At 44.8% G+C, this 22,743-nt stretch overlaps 1 long non-coding RNA gene across 1 annotated transcript; it reads right to left on the reverse strand.

The window, feature by feature from the left end:
- Positions 1-426: 426 nt before the first annotated feature.
- LOC127493909 (uncharacterized) lies at positions 427-15,586 on the reverse strand. The gene is made up of 3 exons (XR_007924438.2): positions 12,871-15,586; positions 12,047-12,228; positions 427-963 (listed from the first exon to the last, which is right to left on the reverse strand). It is a non-coding gene; the product is annotated as an uncharacterized lncRNA (long non-coding RNA).
- Positions 15,587-22,743: the final 7,157 nt, after the last annotated feature.

A 22,743-nucleotide genomic window follows, 5' to 3' on the forward strand; every position in this document is an offset into this window, starting at 1 on the left:
GAATATTTAATCAGGGAGGCAGCATTGTGGTGTTGTGGGTAAAGTTGCTGCCTGTGACGCCAGCATCCCATATGGGCACTGGTTTGAGTCCCAGCTGCTCCATTTCTTACCCGAGCTCCCTGCTAATAGCCTGGGACAGGCGATGGAGGATGGCCCAAGTGCTTGAGCCCCTGCTACCTGCGTGAGAGACTTGGATGAAGTTTCTGGCTCCTGACTTCTGCCTGGCCTAGCCCCAGCCATTGTGGCTGTCTGGGCAGTGAACCAGCAGATGGAAGCTCATTCTCACTCTCTCTATCTCTCTCTCTCTCTCTCTCTTCCCCTCCAGCTCTGACCTTCAAATAAATAAAACAGAAATCTTAAAAAAAAAACCTTTAAAAAAGTATATTTGAGTAGTCTCTAGGGAGGCCCCAAAACAACAGGGATGTAGAAACAAAAGCAGCAGAAGAAAGTTTAACTTCAGACACCATAGCTATAGCAAACAGAAAATACAACCTAACACCCAGCCAGATAAACTGTAGCACTGCATACCAGAAAGCCAATTTACCACAGTTCCTTTCACCCAGGACATCATGACTGGCCTCCAACCAAACATTACACGTTGTACTAAAAGACAAAATAAAATAATGTATGTGTGGTGTTTTTGAATAGGTTATTAAAAGCAGAGATTAATCTTCCCAGATTCCAGGCTTTGTTTGCTCTCTAAGCTTGCTCACTTGATAAGAAGTAAGGGTTACTTTCCTGGAACCATAATCAGAAGGTAGGACAGGTGCACAGCTTGGGGGAACAGGATTAGTCATGCTTTAACATCTCCACCCCCCTAAATATAAAGGACAGGTACCATATGTCAGATGGCTCCACATTTATTACATCACATGCTGCGTTTGTGATGTGAGGTTCCTTCTGCTTCTTACCTGCTAAAGAGGAAGGCCTCTTCACCCGCAGTTTTGGAAAACAGGTAACAATCTGGAATAGGCTCAAATAAATTTCTCAGTTCACAAATAAAATAACTAACCAACAATTAAAATTATAGTTCACATTGAGGATAGTGTTTCTTTCTCTCTTATTTTTCTAAAAAAGATTTATTTCATTTTATGTGAAAGCGAAGTGACAGAGAGGGAGAGAAAGAGAAAGAGATCTTCCACTCACTGATTTACTTCCCAAACGGCTGCTGAAATGACTGGCGGCAGGCCAGGCTGACGCCAGGAGCTGCAAACTCCATCCAGGCCTCCTGCAAGGAGGGCCATCATCCACTGTTTTCCCAAGCACATTGGCAGGGAGCTGCATCAGAAGCAGAGCAGTTGGGACTTGAACTGACATTCCAATATGGGATACTGGTGACACAAACAGCAGTGTAACCTGCTCTGCCACAACTCTGGCCCCCTTTCTCTTTTAAATATAGATGATTTCTTAGAGATTATATACAGTTTAATAAATATAGAGATATATATTTAGGAAAACATGTACAATTATTAAAGACTATAGTGTAAAGGTCATATGATATGTAGAGATCATAAGGCTGAGATTTTTAGGTTAGATTGCTCTATCATTTCTACTTAAAGGAAGGTCAAAATAGTATCTCTTGGGTCACAGCAGAGAAAAAACAATTTAAAAAATGCTTAACTTAGGTGAATTTTGTGTGATACTTTGATGATAAACATTTCATTCATTGCACTAATACTGTTAAGTCTGCTTAACATGTTTACAATTCTGAGCTAAATTTTCATCATTGTGTGTGAAATACACATCCTAGGAGGCTGTTATTTTGGGTCAGTCTCCTATACTGGACTGGGATGGACAAGACTGAAAATCAAAGGGCCAGGGCTGCTGCTGTGGTGTAGATGCTCCACTTGCTGTGCTGCCATCTCTAATGGGCACAGGGTCGAGTCCCTGTTGCTCCACTTCCCATCCAGCTCTCTGGTAATGCACCTGGGAAAGCAGCTTGGGCCCCTCCAGCCACACGGGAGCACTAGGCTCCTGGCTTCTGACTGGCCCAGCTCTGCCTGTTACAGCTATTTGGGGTGTGCACCAGCAGGTAGAAGATCTCAATCTCTCTCTCCCTCTCTCCTTTTCCCTCTCTCTCTGTATCTTTGCCTTTCAAATAAATAAATCTTAAAAAAAAAAAAAAAAAAAAAAAAGAGTCCCCGGGCTGGCACTGTGATGCAGGAGATTAATGCCTAGGCCTGAAGCATCTCATATGGGCACCTGTTCAAGACCCAGCTGCTTCCACTTCCGATCCAGCTCCTCTGCTATGGCCTGGGAAAGCAGTAGAAGATGGCCCAAGTCGTAGGCCCCTGCACCAGTGTGGGAGAACCGGAAGAAGCTTCTGGCTCCTGGCTTCGGATCAGCACAGCTCCAGCCGTTGTGGCCAATTGGGCCAATTGGGCCAATTGGGCCAATTGGGGAGTGAACCATCAGATGGAAGTCCTCTCTCTCTCTCTCTCTCTCTCTCTCCTCTCTCTCTGCCTCTCTTCTCTCTGTGTAACTTTTCAAATAAATAAATACATCTTTAAAAAGAAAAAAGGGTACCCTGTGCTAAAGCTCATGTCACCAGATCAAAACTAATATTTATCTGACCTTCTAAGAAATGAGGAAAGAAAATTAATGGCTAAATTTCCTGAACAGACCAGCTTTGATTGGCAGAATAATGAAGTTCCCTCTACGTTAACCTTTACACAAGGTAACCTGAAGTAACCTAATAATGACCTATTTTTTTCTATGTTCTGTTTCCCTGTTCTGTTTACAAAGAAAGCAACTTGAAAATCACCAATCCACTTTTTGTTGTTCCTGTTTTTTTTTAACCCTTTCTATGTCTACAAAACCAACCTCTCCTATGTAGTCCATCACAAGCCTTACTGTTTCAATAAATGAATTGTTGGCTGATTCTGGAATCAAAAATAAAGCCTATTGGGAAAGGTATTTGGTCTCGTGATTAAGACAGCTGTGTCCCACACTAGCATGCCTGGTTTTGATTCCTAGCTCTGGTTCCAACTTCCTGCCAACATGGACCTTGAGAGGCAAGGTGATGGCTCAAGTGATAGGGTTCCTGCCACCCACATAGGAGTCTGGGAGTCTTCCCCATTTTCAGCTTTGACCTTGCCCAGCCCCAGTGGTTGGAGTCATCTGGGGAGTGAATTACTGTATGGGAGCGTGTTCTCTCTCTCTGCCTCTCAAATAAATAACTAACGGTTTCTTTAAAAGGAAAATAAAGCTAATTAAGCACTTTAAAGTAGTTTTTGTCCTTGGTGCTAAACTAGGTGCTGTGGTATAGATGGGACACATTGGTTTTGGTGCCTAGAAACAGTAGAGGACATTTATGAGGGTACTTCAAAAACTTATGGAAAATACGTATTATGGAAGAACATGCATGAATTTCAGAAAGCTCCTATACCAAAATACATTTATTTTCTAATTCCACCTTTCCATGAACTCTTGAAAGTACTCTTGTGTAAGCACAACAGCCTTAACTGGTGTCACAGGCAGTACTTGTATGATCAAGGGATAGAATAAGTTAGAGGCAGAGCAGTGCACCAGGCGCAGCTCTCCAGTAACTAGGTGTATATGATACAGATATGACCTTGAGAAAGCCTCCCCTTTATTCTCCAGGGGACATCATTCCATTTTCTTCTTCTTCTTTTTTAATCTCCCCCAACCCCTCCCCTGGCCCCCATTTTCTTCTTTTAAGACTTATTTTTAGGGGCTGGCGCTGTGGTGTAGTGGGTAAAGCCGTTACCTGCAATGCCCGCATCCCATTTGGAAGCCGGTTTGAGTCCTGGCTGCTCCACTTCCAATTTAGCTCTCTGCTATGACCTGGGGATGCAGTAGAAGATGGCCCAAGTGATTGGGCCCCTGCACCCATGTGGGAGACCAGGAAGAAGCTCCTGGCTCCTGGCTTCAGATTGGCCCAGCTCTGGCTTTTGCAGCCAATTGGAGAGTGAGCCAGTGGATGGAAGACCTCTCTCTCTCTCTCTCTCTCTCTCTCTCTCTCTCAGTGTAACTCTGACTTTCAAATAAATAAATAAGTCTTTAACAAAACAAGACTTATTTTTATCTATTTGAAAGGCAGAGTCAGGGAGAGGGAGAGAGAGAGAGAGAGTGAGATCTTCTATATGCTGGTTCATTCCCCAAATGACCACAATGGCCAAGGCTCGGCCAGGCCAAAGCCAGAAGCCTGGCACTCCATCTGGGTCCCCCATGTTGGTGGCAGGGGCCCTAGCACTTGGGCTACCTTCTGGTGCTTTCCCAGGCAGATCAACAGTGAGCTGAATGGGAAAGAAAGCAGTGGGTACTTGAATTGGTGCTCTGATATGGGACACTGGTGTCACAGGCAGTGTTTTATTAGCAGTTGCACCACAACACTGGCCCCAAGGACATCATTGCCTTGTATTGAGAATGGAGAGCTGAGGTAGACCTTTGGCTCAGCAGTTAAGTATCTGTTTGGGACACTCACATCCTATATGAGAGTCTTGGCTTCTCTATTTCCCACTCAGCTTCCTACTAATGCACATCCTGAGAACATGGTTCAAGCACTTGGGTCCCTGCTACCCACAGCAGAGATCTGGATTGACTTCTGGGCTCCTGGTTTCAGCCTAGCCCAACCTTGGTTGTTGTGGGGATTTGGGGAGCAATCTAGCTAAGCAGGTCGATCTCTCTCTTTCAAATAAAATGAAAATAATTAAAAATTTAAAAAATAAAATGAGATAGTTATTATATAAAAGGTAGCCAAAGAGTCCTAAAAGAAGAAATGTCTATTAACATAAATAGTGAATCTACTGGAGCAGCTATTAGGATGAAAACCACCTAGGTTGCCAACCATTAACTACTCTGCCATGCCAAGCCCATTGTGCTTTGTTAGGTTGGGATTAGCCCCTTTTCTGGCAAGAATGTGTCCTAAATGGATCAACAGAATCACCTGCTCTTGTCAAAGTGAATAGGTCAGGCCATCTAAAACATATGGGATCAAACACTAACAGGTCTTCATCTCTTAAGACTGGTTCAGGGATCAGCCAAGCAGAATAAAGTGAGGGACATTTTCTGGGAAAGGTGTTTTCTCCTGCCCTCTCTGCAGGGTGTGAAAGCCTGGAAATGCTGTGACTGTTCACAAGAGGAGCCAAGCAGATGCTGGTGGGGAGCAGAAGCAAGACAGAACTAAAACAGAGCCAGAGCTAGAATCACACCCATTCCCATCCCCTCAACCAGGAAGCCAAAGAATTCATGCAGCCAATCCTGGAAGGATAAGTACAATCTGAGTAGGAAACAGGAGATATAGTATTAATGTGGGACAATCAAGAGGCATCTGGCGAATGTTCAATGACAATAATCTTTGCTCCAATTCTTTCTTTTTTTCTTTTCTTTTCTTTTTCTTTTTTTTTTTTTTTGACAGGCAGAGTGGACAGTGAGAGAGAGAGACAGAGAGAAAGGTCTTCCTTTGCCGTTGGTTCACCCTCCAATGACCGCCATGGCGCGCTGCGGCCGGCTCACCACGCTGATCCGATGGCAGGAGCCAGGTGCTTATCCTGGTCTCCCATGGGATGCAGGGCCCAAGCATCTGGGCCATCCTCCACTGCACTCCCTGTCCACAGCAGAGAGCAGGCCTGGAAGAGGGGCAACCGGGATAGAATCTGGCACCCCAACCGGGACTAGAACCCGGTGTGCCGGAGCCACAAGGTGGAGGATTAGCCTAGTGAGCCGTGGCGCTGGCCCTGCTCCAGTTATTTCTAATCTGTTTCCCTTTGCTTACTGAGGCAGAGAATTTGCTTTCATTCAATACAGAGCATCTATATTAGAATGTTTTTTGTTTGTTTTTTAAAGAATTGTTTTTTATTTATTTGAAAGGTAGAGTAAGAGAGAGATCCATCCATTTTCATTCCACTGGTTCACTCCCTAAATGGCCACAGCAGCCAGGTCTGCCCAGGCTGAAGCCAGGAGCCCAGAGCTCCATCCAGGTCTCCCACATGGGTGGCAGGGGCCCAAATACTTGGGCCATTCTCTGTTGTTTCCCCAGGCATTTTAGCAGGGAGCTGGATCAGAAATGGAGCAGCCAGGACTCCATCAAGTGCTCTGATATGGGATGCTGGCATCCTAAGCAGTGCATTAATCCACTGTGCCACCATGCCATCCCCTAAATAATTTTGATTCTATGCTTGAGCTTGTCTCTGCAGGAATGGGTCTAGCTTAGAGGCATGACATCTCTCAGCTCTTAAAGAGCTTGCTCCCAAGCATTGGAGCCAAAAGGTAAACAACAGAGGGGCGTTGGGAGCTCCTGTTAGCTCTAGGATCTGCAGAAGGGAAGAAATGCTTAGGGAAGGCAGCTGTCTTGTGAATTCCTGCCTGGGAGGAATTGTCATCCACATCATATAGATAAGGAGACTAAAGTAGTGAGCAAAATGTCACCTGTCCCATTAAACAATGGTTGTTACTGATTTGCCAGAAAGAAAATGTTTGGCTTTTTAAAATGTATTTCTTTAGGGAGTGCCTAAGAGCACAAAAACAAGAAACAGGCAGTAGCAGTTGAAGTCAGATCCATCTGGCATGAACACCTGGCTCTGCCTCTCACTTCTCAGAGTGAGGCCTGTGGACAGCCACATCAGCAGAATGCCTCAGCCTGGTTGGCTGCATCATTTGTGTGGCCCAGTGCAGAATAAAAATGGGTCCCTTGTTCAGAAAGCAGGGGTAAGAAATAACTAAGTTCCTTCCACAGCCTTTCAAACTCCTCCTGAAGTTTTATGTTTGCTATTTAAGATACTCTGAAGTAAAGGAGCATTTTCAATGACTAGCTGGCATTTGACATTCATCTTTTTATTAAGCAGTTTTCCATGCAAAATACTCACATGGAGCATTTAATTTGTAATGTGGAATCAGTGAAATGACACAGTTTATGTTCTGCAACATGTACACACCTATGCATTTTGTTCTTAGCAGAACAGCAGAAACACTGAACAAAATAACTCATCTCTTTTTATTTTAGTTCTTCATAAGCACATGTCCTATTGACCATCTCTCCTTTCTGCTCCCTGGTGAATAAGGAGAGACTGGAAGGAAAAGAGACTTTCTCTTTCCTTGATGTCATCACTTTCAGTGCAGTGGTTGGCTAATATAGGGAAGTCACAGAGACAGGAAATGGCAAAGTTCCTGGATCATTCATGTTTCTTAGAAACTGCTTCTTGCTGAATCCATGGCTGGTTATGGAGCTGAAAGTAAGTCTGGTCTCCAGACTGTCATGCCCAACCTCACTGAGTCACAGCCACAGAACTCCCCCTGTACTTACCTTGAGATGTGCTGAACTCCCACCAAAACTTGGCAGTCATACGGTATTTTGGACACTGTGTGTAAATGGGGAGGCAGGAGAGGACACATCCCTACTGCACTGCACACACCTCTTCTATTCTCCTGCGGGCTGTATTGTCCCATCAGTTCAAGTTTAAAAGTATTAAGAATTTCAAGAAGATGATAGGTAGAGCATCAGTGGTACCATTCCTGGCTGTGGGGGGGGTGGGGGCCTTGTTAGAATTCGAAGTTCCCATTCTGTTTCTCCCAGTCCTGCTGAGTCAGCACCTGCTGCCCAGCAAGATCCGCAGTTTGTGGGTGGGTTGAATTCTGGGAACCCTTGGTCTGGTCAAGACCACTGCAGGGTCCATCTCCCCTCCAGGAGGCAGGAGCGTTGTCTCAAATCTGCACCGCCCCTCTTTCCTCCTCAGGGCCCTACCTGTAGCTCCCTGGACCCTAGCAGCCCCATTGTCTGCAGGCTGCAAACCTGTTTATGAGGCTTTGTTCAGATCTCAGGTTTCATCTGCCTTCTATCCATCCATCCTAGTTATTTGTGCATTTATGAATCTCAGTGGCAAGGAAGAAACTACAAAGAGCAGCTATTAGCACCTTTCCTTTCAAAGGCAGATTTTAGGACTGGGCTGGAGACAGAATCCTCCGGAAGATGAGACCTTCTTAACAGAACGTGTAGCTGCGATGCCTGCATTATTGAGAATTCAAAACTGAAAACTCTGTTTCCCTTCTCTAGTTGGTATTTAATTCTACCTGCTTCCCTGCTCTTGCTAGCTTTAAAATTTCCCAGAGTGAATGAGGATACACTATAGTCTTATTCCCACCTTTGCTTGAAATTTTGCATAAAAAATTAGAAAAACGGTAACACATCAATTTTTTAAAAAAAATATGTGTTTCCTTATTTGTTTAATTATTGGGACGGCAGAGTGATTAGGGTAGGGAAGGCAGTTCTTTCATCCACAGGTTCACTCCCCAGATGGTTGCAACGGGTAGCGCTGAGCCAGACTAAAGTCAGGAGCAAGGAGCTCCATCCAGGTCTCCCATATAGGTAACATGCGCTCAAAGAAACACTTGCGGCATCATCTGCCTTCCCAGGCACGTTAGCAAGGAGATGGATTGGAAGCAAAGCAGCTGGGACTCAACTGGCACTCTGGGATGGGATGCTGGTGTTGCAAGCAGTATCTTAACCTGGGACACCACAATGACACCACAATGTCACTCCCTTCCACCCTCCCCCTCCTTTTTTTTTTAAGAGGAGACTAGGAAGAGGGTGGAAAATTTAATTTGTTAAAATTTAATTCAATAAAAATTTAATTTAGTTCAATAAGTTTCTAAGAATAATAATTTAAGAAATCACATGAAAATTAAGAAGTTTCACCTTCTTGTTTCACTTTCAAGCTCAGAAATAAAATAGAATCACCCCTTGGCTGAAACAGAATTGCCACTCAGCTCATGGGCAAAGCTTTATTGCACTTCTGAGCTGCAAACCACTGTAGCAGTTTCTGGCACAATAGTAGCTCCTCTCTGTGTAGGAGAGCATGGAAGAAACAAACAAAAAAAGCATAAAAAGAAAAAAGACTAGGAGAGAAGAGAAGGGAAAAGGGAGAGGAGAGAAGCAAGGAGTCTGTTTTGAGAAGACATCCACTGTTCTTTGAACTGGGATAGCCCCATTTTTCTCTTCATTGTCAACCCACCAGAAAACATCCTTCCAACAGCCAAGTTTGTCAGGAGACAACATTGGTTCAGTAACTGCTAATAGATTGTCAGTACCTTTCCTGTTTTTTTAAATATTTACTTATTTATTTAAAAAGGAGAGTTACAGAGAAAGAGAGAGAGAGAGAGAGAGAGAGAGAGATATCAAGAGATCTTCCATCTGCTGGTTCATTCTCCAAATGACCACAACAGCCAAGGCTGGATAGGCTGAAGCCAGGAGCTGGGAGCCTTATCTGGTTCTCCTATGTGGGTGCAGGGGGGCCAAACACTTCGACCATCTTCCACTTCTTTCCCAGGAACATTAGCAGGGGGCTGGATGGAAAGCTGAGCAGCAGGGACTCCAACCAGTGCCCATACGGGATGCTGGCATCACAGGTGGCGGCTTAACCCACTGTGCCGTGACACCGTCCCCATCAGTACCTTTCTGACATACAGACACCTCAGTTTTAAGACTAGGCTTTTATGTTCCTTGATGAAGACTGGAAATAGCAGATAGAAAAGACAATCTGTGGGACGGGGTGTTTGGTGCAGTGGTCACGATGCCGTTCAGGACACCTGCATTCCCTATTAGAGTGTCTAGGTTCCAGTTTTGCCTCTGCTCCCAATTCCAGCTTCCTGCTAATGCACACCCGGGGAGGCAGCAGATCATGGCGAAAGTACTTGGTTCCCTGCCACCCATGTAGGAGACCAAGATGGAGATCCTCGTCCCTGGCTTCAGTCTGGCCCAGCCCTGGCTGTCGCAGCCATTTAGGAAGTGAACCAGCAGATGGAAGACCTCTCCCCCGCCCCTCTCCCTCCCTCTCCCTCTCTCTCTCTTTCTCTCTCTGTGTGTGTGACTCTCTTTTTCTGCTTTTCTTTTTAATTTATTTATTATTTGAAAGGCAGAGTTACAGAGAGGCAGAGGCAGAGACAGAGAAAAAACTCTTCCATCTGCTGGTTCACTCCCCAAATGGCTGCAACAGCTGGAGCTGGGCCAATCCAAAGCCAGGAGCCAGCAGCTTCTTCCAGGTCTCCCATGTGGGTGCAGGAGCCCAAGTCCTTGGGCCATCTTCTCCCATCTTCCCAGGCCATTAGCAGGGAGCTGGATTGGAAGTGGAGCAGCTGGATCTCGAACCTGCACCCATACGGGATGCCAGCATGGCAGGTAGTGGCTTTACCTGCTCTGCCACAGCACTGGCCCCTCTTTTTCTGCTTTTCAAAAAAAAAAAATGCAACTTAGGGGTGGGAGAGTGAGAGGTGGTGAGGGGCATGGCTGGGAGCTGTGAGGAGGGGCATGACTCAGCCCTCTTGAGGGCAACACAACTCAGCAGCTTGCCTCTTCCGTTACTCTTGCTCTACTTCCAAACAAGGCAGAAGCAACAAGGAAACAGTGAGAAAATTGCTTTTTGGAGTTGTGCTTTTACTGCATAACTATGTACTGTGAAGTATTTCCTTATAAAATTGCCCAGCTTGCACAATGACAGCATTCTCTTTTGGATCGCCAACTCAGGACCTTTGGTAGCATGAGGGACAAGGACATTTTAAATTCATGGGAAACACAAAACCCCCTTTGTGGGCATGGGTTTCAGCTGCCGCCTCAGGTAACAAGAGTTGAGCTAAGTTTCCCTTCTTTTCCTTTCCTTGTCCATTGATTCTCTGGCCAAGGTGCTATCGAGTAGCCTGGTGACCCACAGGCCAGGGGAAAGAGGAGGTGGTGCATGGCAGGCCAGCTCACCAGCTGGAGAGTGGGTGGTTTCATCAGAAGGCAGCTGCATTTCCAGGGCCAGATCAAAGTCAGGCTCAAAAAGTTCAGTGTGGTTTCAGCAGAAGCCACAGGTGTAGATATCAGAGTCAGTCTGAGCTGGAAGGGGAGATAGGAAACTCTCACTTCCTCTCCTCCATTTCTCAAGGGACTAAATTTAAGAGCTGAGTTAAGAGTTGGGAAGCCCACACTCTCCAAACTCAGGTCTTGCAGTTAGCCTGAACTAAGGTCTAAAGCTGTCTCTGCCCTTGAGCAAGTTATTTATCATCTTTTTTTTTAAAATTATTTTATTTATTTGAAACAGTTACAGAGAGAGGTAGAGACAGAGAAAGAGGTCTTCCATCTGCTGGTTCACTCCCCAGATGTCTGCAACAGCCAGAGATGCGCCAATCCTAAGCCAGGAGCCAGGGGATTCTTCTGGGTTTCCCACGCAGGTGCAGGGGCCCATGGACCTGGGCCATCTTCTACTGCTTTCCCAGGCCACAGCAGAGAGCTGGATCGGAAATGGAGTAGCCGGGACTAGAACCAGCACCCATATGGGATGCCAGCGCTTCAGGCCAGGTCATTAACCCACTGCGCCACAGCGCCCGGCCCCTATTTATCATCTTTGAACCTTACTATCTGCATCTATAAAACAGGGACAATATTATCACTACCTGGTGGCTCTCTGGGAGGAATCAGTGAAAAAGTACATGCAATGCCAACAGCCCAGAGCACAGAGCTTAATAAGCATTAGAAGAAATGCTGGAAGTTATTTTAAAGGGGATGGCATTGCCTAGAAGGCCAGGGCTGTCCATTTGCTCCATTTCCCAAGAACATATGCAAGGGCGATCAGTGAGTTGGCAAAGCTACGATTGGCTCATTTCCTGTGGTGTCAAAAGATCTCTTGGGAAGCTGCAGCCTGGGGTCATGAGTGGGTGGATCCATACCATCACCCTTTAAGAGCAACACCTACTGTTTTTCTTTGCCTGGTTTTCCTCTTCCTCTTCTGCCTGCTTCTTTCTCATCTCCTTTCTTTCCCAACAGCCTCATCAGCTCCAGTCTTTTCCTCACAGCAACTTGAAGGAAGTCATCTTGGGAAAGCTGAGCCCCACTTGCCTTCCACACATGTGAGGGCAGACGCTCAGTCCCTTTGCACCAGCATCCTGCAATTGCTCATTATTCTCCGTTCATCCTGCTCTTTCCATTTCCCCTTTGTGCCCAAACTCCTGGCAGGGAAGCCCGAAGACAAGTCTGAGGGGAATTCTGAAGTAATGGCTTTACTTTATGATTTACCATTAAGTAGCTTAGATTTTAAGATTTTATTTATTCACTTACTTGAAAGGGAAAGATGGGGAGAGAGATCTCCCATTTGCTGGTTCATTCCCCCAAATTCCTGCAACAGCCAGGGCTGGTATATAGATCAAGGCAAAGAATGTTGAACTCCATCCAGCTCTCCATGGGTTAGCAAGGACCAAAGTACTTGAGCCATCATCTGCTGCCTCCAAGGCGCTCATTAGCTGGAACAAAGAGTGGAACTGGGACTCAAACCCAGGCTATGTGACATGGGATGTCCCAAAGAGTGAGCCAACCCTTGTGCCAAATACCTTCCCCAAACCACTTAAATTTTAGATGGCGACCCTCTACTTTGGACTCCTGAAATCACACTACATGTGTAGTCCTCTCATATGCTTTATATCAGGTATGGCCTATACAGACAGGCCTTGGTTGGGTTCAAACTCAAGCAATACACCTGAACTTAGCTGGCAAGTGTTAACAGGAAGTAGTAGGGTGTGGGGTGTGCTGGAAGGCTCAGGCCCTACTTACAGGCATTCAGGTCATTGGGGTGGCTGTTACTTATACTCGGGACCATGGCACTGGCCACTGATTTCAGGTGTTGCACCATCATATATTTTCTAACTCCCATTTGTAAAGATAACAACAATAACAACAATTTAAAGGAGTCGATATACTGCTTTATCAGTCATTAACATAAACGTAACTGTCTTTGGATAGCGCTTGCCAAAGATGACCAGTTGTAATTATTTACAACCGGGCTAGGGATTGACTGTCAAACTCAACTCTCGAGCATAAGTTTTGGCAAGAGAATCTGAGGAGTTATCTCTTTTCTGGATGGAGCCAAGGGCTTCTTCTTTCCCTACCTGGTTTCATGCCATTTTCCCATCTCTTTATGGTCCAGACGTGTGCAGCAGGCTGATTGTGTCTTTAAATTAGAACAATGCAGTGACTGTAAAATATGCATAACTGTGATGAACAGGAAGGACAACCACCTGTCACCTCCTTACATCTAAAGACTCACTAACTGCTGGTGACTCTATCTTTAGCTGGAAAGTACTAAACAATTAGGGAGCAGTGGGTCCTGGGGTGAGCTGGTGGGCTCATGCGCCGCTTAAAGGCACTTAGATTTTATTCAGACATAGTGGTGGCCATAAAAGCAACATCTGCAGGCTGAAAAGTCCATGAGCAATGAATTTACTACCTCAGGAAAATTCCCTTCTTCTATGACCTGACCTCCACCGTGGACTCATATTTCGAACTATAACCTGACTCACACTTTGGGCCCCAGTAACTCCCTTTGCTGATTTTCCCTGTGTTGCATGTCTGCCTGTCCCTGTTCTTTATCTGCCTAAGTCTTTTTATTCTTTCTTTAAAACTTAGGCTTTCTTGGATCATCCTCCCATGCCTAGGTGGGCCAACATTTATCTTTGGTGCCTTCATAGAACTACCCTCCATCATTACATTGACTGCATTATTTAAAAATTTTATCACTATTCTGGTTTCTTCAAGGAATATGAAGACAATGTGGCATTTTGCATGATTCTTTATAGTAACATTGTAATACAGATATTGAGGACCTATGTCTGTAATAACCACTCTTGAAATATTTGCCAAATCAAACACTAATCTGAGAGTGCAAAAGAGCTCCAAGAGTCATTTGTTACTTGGGGACTGCTTAATTATTGGGCCAATACTGTATGTCCTAAGTATTCTTTCTAGATAGAAATAACATATATTTTCAAGTGGGTTCGTGGAATAAAATGAAATCAGATGAACCTGAAAAACCATCACAGTGCCTGTAATCAATTTTTGAGTTGGAACTCAAAAAGTATAATGTTTTAGTGGCTCTAGCCTTAAAATGATGGTTATCTTCGACTATATGAGTGTTATAATTGTTTCTGGCTTTATCTTCTTTTGCTTCAGGGTGTGTCTGCAGGCATTTTCTCCAAAAATGCCTTGTTATAAACCCTCCTTCAACTGTGAGGAGAGGACTTTAAGTTCCTGGATTAGACAATTATAGAAAAAAATGACCTAATTCTTTTTAGCTCTTGTTAGCTATCCTCCATGGTAGCAAATAAAGTAAACAACTGTGCATAAAGAATTAAGCCTAGAACAAAGGCTGCCTTTGGGGAGTATTGATTGAGTATCGACATAACCATGCACAGCGATTGCCAAGGACAGCCTGCTGCAGTCATCTACAGCTGGGCTTGCAGCTGACTGGTGTCTTCTTTTCCCTCCTGGTTGCATGATAACATCTAATCTCTGTGACCCAGGCAGAGACGGCGTGCACCAGCAGAGACGGTGAATGAGGGAGCCTGTTGAGTGTTGAAAATGCTCTGTATCTTGACCCAGTTGGTGTGTACACAGGAATATATATCCTGCCAACGTTCATTCCATGTTCCTGGGAGAATTGTGTCCCCAAGAAGGTATGTTGAAATCTTAACCTCCAATGACCAGAGTGTGACCTTATCTGGAAAAAGGGTCTTCAATCAGGTAATCAGCTACGATGAGGTCATTAGGGCAGGCTTAATCCAGCATGACTGGTGTTCTTAATAACAGAAGGAAATTTGGACACAGACACACAAACAAGACAATACCATGTGAAAACATGGGAGGAAAATGCCACGTGATAACAGAGGCAGACACTGGGAGAATGCCAAAGACTGCTGTTTCCACTAGAAGTTAGGAAGGAGTGCGGAAGGATTTTATTCAGAGTTTCAAAGTGAGGTTGGGTCTGTCTAAACTTTCATTTTGGACTTCTAGCCTCATAATTGTGACAGAATGAATTTCTGTTGTTTTTGGTACTTTGTTACAGAATCCCTAGCAAATGAAGGTAGATTTTGGTAATAGGGCATGGGGTGTAAGACATACTTACAGTTTAGAAGATATCTTTGGAAGTGGCTAATGGGTTGAGGTTGGAAGAATTTTCCAGACAAGCTTAGATTCATTTGATGACATCGGTGGTAGACGTATGGGTCTTAAAGTTGACTCTTGTGAGGGCTCAGAAAAAAGTGTGAAAAAGTTGGAGCAAAACTTTCTCTCCTCTTTAAAGATTTTGCTCGTATATCATCATAAACAGAATGTTGCTAGCAACATGCACCCTATGAAGCCTCAAAAGAAAATGAGGAACAAGTTACACTAGATAAAAAGAAATCCTTGTAATAAAATGGCAGAGAACTTGACTGAATTATATTATACGTTTTGTGGAAAGTAGAACTTATAAGTGATGAATCTGGATGTTTAGCTAAAGTGATTCCAAGCTAAGTGTGGAAGGTATTGTCTAGTTGCTCTGGGTACTCAGAATAAAAATATTAAGAGGGAAAGAGATAAATCAAAGGATGAACTGCTAAGCAAAAAAGGAAGCAGCACTTGATGATTTGGCTCTGGAAACAGAGCCAAGTGTGTGGCCAGAGAACTCTTTGCTAAAGAGATTAAGCATGTGATTTATGAACCTAATTAACTATTTCAGCAAAAGCCAAGAATAGAGAAGCAGGTACACAGATGACCTACAAAGGTCTACAGAGGACCTTCTTGTCTCATGGTTTTGAACTGAGGATTATGTGGGAGACCAACTAGATTTCTGAGAATTTTATACCAGTGTAAATACCAGCCTGGACTGTAAGGATCAGAGTCAAGACGAAGCTCCCATGAGTCTGCAAGAAAAGCCTAGAATTAGGGTTGACAGTCCCCCTTCTGGACCACAAGAGTGGACCCCACACCAGTGGGACAAGAGGACAAAGCATCGAGCCACGAGCATGATTCTCGGGCCTTGCATTTTGAATGGAATCTCCCTCCTGATTTGCACTTTGTACAGTAACATCATTGTCATTTTCAATTTTCGCCTTCCATTAACTCTACATTTCAGAGTTAAGTTGAACACAAAACTTCTGACATGGTTCCTGATTTAAGTAATTCAGTTTGAGGTGAAAAACCAGGGTACAAATTGGAGGCCAATGCACTCTTCCATTAGGCTTTTCTTAAGGTCTGGGTGCTCTAGATAAGATCCCAGGAAGACCTATTGTGCTCTCTGTAGACTGTTTTAAGGGCTCCCCTGGAGACCCCTACCACTCGCCTAAAATGATTTGTTTCCTTCGCCTTTGGATACCCTTCCAGATTCTCCATGTCTAGAGATATTTTATGGGTGTCAAAAAGACTTTTGCCAGCAGGTCTCCTTGTTCTCACTCTGTGAGAAGCCTGACATTCTTTCATTAGGCTCATTCTTAGCACTTTCTAGAAATCTTGCTCATGTGACCAGTTTAAGCTGTTAAGCTATGTGGGAAAAGTCCCAGATTAGCCTGGCTCAGAAGGCCTGCAACTCAGCTCCTTGATGAGGGTGCCTGGGCCAAATGGAGGCACTGAGTGAGTGGTGCAAAAGATAGGTGCTCGTGTGTGTGTGTGTGTGTGTGTGTGTGTTGTGTGTGGCAAGGAGTGACTTAAAGCACCAAAAGCACATGTCACAGCTTTGCCAGACGCCTTGGCTTAAGTTCCATCCAGGCAGACCCAAAGACAAGATGCCAGGCCCAATGCCAGTGCCATGGCTCACTAGGCCAATCCTCCGCCTGCAGCACCAGCACCCCGGGTTCTAGTCCTGGTTGGGGTGCCGGGTACTAGTCCTGATTGGTCCTCTTCCAGTCCAGCTCTCTGCTGTGGCCCAGGAGGGCAGTGGAGGGGCAGTGCTTGGGCCCTGCACCCGCATGGGAGACCAGGAGGAAGCACCTGGCTCCTGGCTTTGGATTGGCACAGTGCACCGGCCGCAGCGCACCAGCCATAGTGGCCATTTGGGAGGTGAACCAACAGAAAAGGAAGACCTTTCTCTCTGTCTCTGTCTAACTCTGCCTGTCCAAAAAAAAAAAAAAAAGACGCCCAGTCCAAGCAATTTGTTTCAGAGATGATATCGGGAAAGCTTGTCAGGGAGGTGAAGAAGTGAGGCAAGAAGGAGAAGGAAGCTGGCATCCGGCGGGCAGCCGAAGCTCCCTGCTGTGGACGACCTGGGAATCAGGTGGATCACAAGGCTCAGAGGTCTCTTCCCAGTGGAAAAGCAAAGGAGCCAGGCTCTGTATCAACCACCTTGGGGCACATGAACGCTGACATTTCTTGGAGGGCCCAAGAGGAGCACATGGGCATTTGGCCTAGCAGTTTAGATGCCAGGTTGGGATGCCCATGTCCCCTACTAAAGTGCCTGAGTTTGAGTCCTGGCTTGGTTCCCAATTCCAGATTCCTGCTAATGTGCACCCTGGAAGGCAGCAGGTGACGACTGACATGGCTGGGCTCTTGCCACCCACCTGGGGGACCTAGACTGAGTTCCCAGCTCCTGTCCTAAGCCTGGCTCCTACATCATGGGGATGAACCAGTGCAAAAGAGCTCTCCCTGTATGTCTCTCAAGTAAACAAATGTTTTTGTTTTTGTTTTAAAAAGAGAAAGTTGTAGAACTTTGCAGGGAACCGTCTTCATGTGCAGAAGTGAACACTGAAAGAACAAGGATGGGGGCCGACAGTGTTTGCCTGGATATCTTTAGATAATTTTTAAAAAATATTTATTCATTTATTTACTTGAAAGGCACAGTGACAGAGAAGATAGAGCTCTTCTATCCACTGGTTCACTCCCCAAATGCCTGCCACAGCTAGGGGTGGGCCAGGTCGAAGTCAGGAACAAGGAATTTCATCTGGGTCTCCCACATTGGATGGCAGGAATCCAAGTACTTAAGCCATCATCCATTGCCTCCCCCAGCATATTGGCAGGAAGTTGGATTGAAAGCAGAGTAATCAGGACTCAAACCAGCATCCAATATGGGATGTTTGACCTGGCATCCCAAGCAGTGTCTAAACCTGCTACACCACAACACTTGTTCCTCTTTGGATCTTTTTTTAGGCTGTCAGTTTCTTCTGAGGGGAATAGTCTTCTGTCTTACCTGAGATCTGAGAGATGGGGCTGGGAGTCCCCACTATTTAATTCTAGAGTTTGTTTGGTCAACCCGCTTTTGGTATTGAAAAGTTCCCAGCTATACTGTTGTCCCTGTGTCACCACTGGCTCATTCTTTCTAGAGCAGCACTGTCCAACAGAAATAGAATGTAAGCCATAGAGGTCATTTTCAGTTTTTTATCAGTCACATTAAAAATAAGCAGTAGAGGGGCTGGCGCTGTGGCCAAACAGGTAAAGCCGCCACCTGCAACGCCTGAATCCCATATGGGTGCCAGTTCGAGTCCTGGCTGTTCCACTTCCCACCCAGCTCTCTGCTATGGCCTGGGAAAGCAGTAGAAGATGGCCCAAGTCCTTGTGCCCCTGCACCTGCGTGGGAGATCTGGAAGAAGCTCCTGGCTCCTGGCTTTCGATCGGCACAGCTCCAGCCGTTGTGGCCAGCTGGGGAGTGAACCCAGTGGATGGAAGACCTCTCTTTCTCTGCTTCTCCTTCTCTCTCTGTGTAACTGACTTTAAAATAAATAAAATAAATCTTAAAAAAAAGCAGTAGAAATCAATTTCAATAGTATTTTACTTAACCTAATCAAAAATTGTTTCAACATATTATTATATTTATCTATTTTAGAAGAAAAAAGTTTTAATTGAGGTCAGTGTTGTGGTGCAGTGGGTTGAGCCACCACCTGCAATACCAACATCCCATATGAGCGCCAGTTAGTATCCTGATTTCTCTGCTAATGTGCCTGGGACGGCAGCAGAAGATGGCCCAAGTGCTTGGGCCCCTGCCACCCATATCGGAGACCCAGAGGGAGTTCCTGGCTCCTGGCTTCCTCTTGGCCCAGTCCCAGCTGCTGTGGCCACTTGGGAAGTGAACCAGCAGATGGAAGATCTCTCTTTCTATTTAACTGCCTTTCAAGTAAATAAATAAATCTGTAAAAGTTCTGTTTTATTTCTTTGAAAGGCAGAAGAGAGAGAGAGAGAGAGATATCATTCATCCTCCAGTTAACTCTCTAGATGCCCACAACAGCCTGGGCTGGTCCAGGCTGAAGCCAGGAGCCCAGAAATCAATTTGGGCTTCCCACCTGGCTAGCAGTGACTCAAATACTTCAGCCATCACCTGCTGCTTCTCAAGGTGTATATTAGCAGGAAACTGGAATTGGGAGTAGAGCAGGGTAGGAAATCCAAGCAGTATGATACAGGGTGCAGGTGTTCCTAGCAATGGCTTAACTGCTGTGTCAAACGTCTACCTATTCTTTTTAAATTTTACGAAGAGTTCAAAATCTGCTGTGTGTTTCACATGTACAACACATCTCAATTAGAATAGCCACACTTCAAGTGCTCAAAAAACCACATGTACCTAGTGGTTACTGATCTGGACAGTGCAGCTCTAGAAGAGAAATTTCCAGTTTTGTGCAAATGGGGGGAAGGGATAGGTCTTCTGCTGCAGTGCATTGGAGTCTACTTGCTTCTTGAAAAGACTTTGGGACAGTTCATCTGTTTTCCCATTCATTCCTATTTACAGACACCAGTGGGTATCTTTCCTAACCATTTCTGTGTTTCTGTGGTATAAACGGGATGAATGGTGACACACTTTCTCCCAGTGTATTTGAGTTTTTTGGGTCAGTTTGCAATCTTCCATCAGTTTTCTCTCTTCCAGTGCTGCCTTGCTATTTATTCCACTCCCAGTATCTTAGTCTTTATTGATTCGTGCTTTAGAAATTTATCTCATACCATTTTAGTGAGATTTTTGTAGAGAACTGAGATAAACATATATTCAAGCTACCATCTTTAAATAATAATAATATTTTTCCATATCACTGGAATATGATTTTGCTTTTTAAAATTTACAAATTTTTAAAGATTTATTTATGTATTTGAAAGGTAGAGTCATGGTAGGTGGAGAGAGAATCTTCCCTCCACTGGTTGACTCCCCAAATGGCCACAATAGCTGGGATCTGCCTTGGGTGGAAGGACCCTAAGTCCGGAACCATCCTCTGCTTTATTCATGGGTGCATTAGCAGGAAGCTGGATCAGAAGCAGAGCAGCCGGCGCCGCGGCTCACTAGGCTAATCCTCCAATCCTCTGCCTTGCGGCGCCAGCACACCGGGTTCTAGTCCCAGTCGGGGCGCCGTATTCTGTCCCGGTTGCCCCTCTTCCAGGCCAGCTCTCTGCTGTGGCCAGGGAGTGCAGTGGAGGATGGCCCAAGTGCTTGGGCCCTGCACCTGCATGGGAGACCAGGAGAAGTACCTGGCTCCTGCCATCAGATCAGCGCGGTGCGCCAGCCGCAGCGTGCCAGCCGCGGCGCCCATTGGAGAGTGAACCAACGGCAAAAGGAAGACCTTTCTCTTTGTCTCTCTCTCTCACTGTCCACTCTGCCTGTCAAAAAAAAAAAAAAAAAGAGGCAGAGCAGCCGGGACTCCAACCAGTGCTCTGATACGGAATGTTGGTGTTGCAAGTGGTGGTTTAATCCACTGAGCCACGACAACTCATGTTCTACAAACTTTTATTAAGTAGGTCTGGTATTTTGACATCTGACAACCCTAGGTATACAATAACCATGACCAAAAGGAATGAAGGTATGAATGATGAGATATCCAGGAGAATAACTTAGCTTTCGCTGTCAACCATTATAGTTGGAGCTGACACCACCCAGTGATGCCCAGCTCAGATCTCTGGGTTACCCCTGAGCTACAGCCTGCAGAAATCATTAAGAAGTGTAAAGGCTTTTAGCAGCAAGGGGAAGGAGAGAGGGGACCATGAGTCAACTGTTTCCAGCTCTCTTCAACCTCATTGCCCCACTGTCTGCTAGCACTGACCACTTCCTTACACTGTTACCACTGCCGTGTCTTGCCCAGGAGGTTTCTTAGCTTACCCCTTTCTTCCTCAAACTTTGCCCTCATTTCCCCTTTAGAAAGGTTGAAAATTACTTTATATGATTTTTTTTTGAAACATTTTAAAAGGAAGCTTGGGCTCCTCACAACATGGGGTAATATTGCTATCCAGTCTTTGTGTATGAGAGTGCTTCAGAAGTTCATGGAGAAATGCAATTAAAAGATAAGTTTCTTTTGGTGCAAAAATATTTTAAAATCCACTTTTTTTTTTCATAATACACATTTCCATGGACTTTTTGAAGACTCCTCATAAGCATGGATTTCAATTTTTCTTGCACCAAGATAAGCTTATATTTTTAAAAAGATTTACTTTTTTAATTATTTGATAGGCAGAATGACGGGGGCAGGGGAATAGGGGAGACAGATCTTCTGTTCACTGATTCACTCCCTAAATGGCTGCAATATTAATATTTACTCCAACTTCTTCCTTCTTGCAGAGATAAGAATTCTAAGCAGAAAACAGAGTAATGTGTACAAATAGGAGCAGGATTTGACAGTGAGAGAGAAAACACATATTCACACATGAGTATGTGCTACCCCACACAAAGAAATATCCATCATGAGCGGGCCAAAGGGTTGTCCAAAGAGAGAGAGAGGAAAATCCTGAGTAGCACCCTAACAATGGGCCGTGGTGATAAGAGAGCTCTCTCCCATTTTTGGACTCTTTTATGAAGTAAGGGGTGGCGCTTTAACACATGTGAAGCCATCTAGGAATTTTGTGGTACCTCCACATGGAGTTTAGTATCCATATGGTCATGGCATCTTCTTCTTCATCCTGGATGAGACACAGGGGCATCCTGGGAAGGTAGGTGTTTTTGACTGACAGGAAAGAAAGAACACTATATTGCAGGGCTTCCAAGGATTCCAGCTCACTTGGACCTAACTAGCTGCCTTCCTATTCACATATCAATAATGCATATATCCGGATGGAAGACTGTAAAGATAAGCAAGTCCTAGAAGTTGCTATAGTGGTGTCAGAACACAAATAATTTCCACAGAAGAGAGAAAGAGAAGTAAATTTTGAGAGTGAGGGTATCATTAAAGGAAACACATTGCTCTTATAAAGTGTATAGGAAATGACCAATAAATAGGACAACTGAGTTGAATTAGAAGTTCTTCAAAGTGTATCCCAGAAGCTGACAAGGTGGTGGTTTCACAAGATTTAGCATATTATGGCTGTGTGCTGCCTCACCCCTCCTGGGGGTCCCATATTTTATCTCTACAGAAACAATTTTCAGCCCTATGTATTAGAACACAATTTATTTCCATCAGTTTTGTAACTCCTAAAGAAAACAGGACTGCCATACTAAAAAAAAATTACACCGTATCTTGACAAAGTAATTTTTATAAAAAAGTCATGTTTGCATAGGTTTTTATAGTTTTCAAAATATTTCAGAATACCTTGTCTCACTTCTTCTTTATAGCAACTATCTCTATTTTATACATGCAGAGAAGAGTGCTCTAACCTGACAATTTAGTTACCCATCACTCCATTATTCAAAGGGCCAGAGATAGAACTCACTTCACCTGGCTACACTCCTTGTGTGTATGCACCTACAGTCTGTATGTAATGACATAATTACATGTATCCCTTAGCTCTAAGAGGCCTCTAAGAGTGACAGAGCACAGATGTCACCTTTTAGATGCCATTCTCTACTAAAAGGAACCAGGGTTTCTTTGCGAAATGGCAGATTCCAGGGCTGAGGCAGGGGAGTGTAAGAATGTGAACCTTGTGCCAGACAGCAGGACAACTTTAGGGATCTAACAGGACTCAGAAACCAGATTCATGGGCTGGTGTTGGGGCGCAGGGAGCTGAGCTGCTGCCTGTTATGCCAGCATCCCATAATGGAACTCTGTTCGCATCCCAGCTGCTGCACTTCCAGTCCAGCTCCCTGTTAATATGACTGGGAAGGCAGCGAAGGATGACACAAA

This window comes from Oryctolagus cuniculus, chromosome 1, assembly GCF_964237555.1.
Source record: "Oryctolagus cuniculus chromosome 1, mOryCun1.1, whole genome shotgun sequence".
In the NCBI taxonomy this organism is placed as follows: Eukaryota; Metazoa; Chordata; class Mammalia; order Lagomorpha; family Leporidae; genus Oryctolagus; species Oryctolagus cuniculus.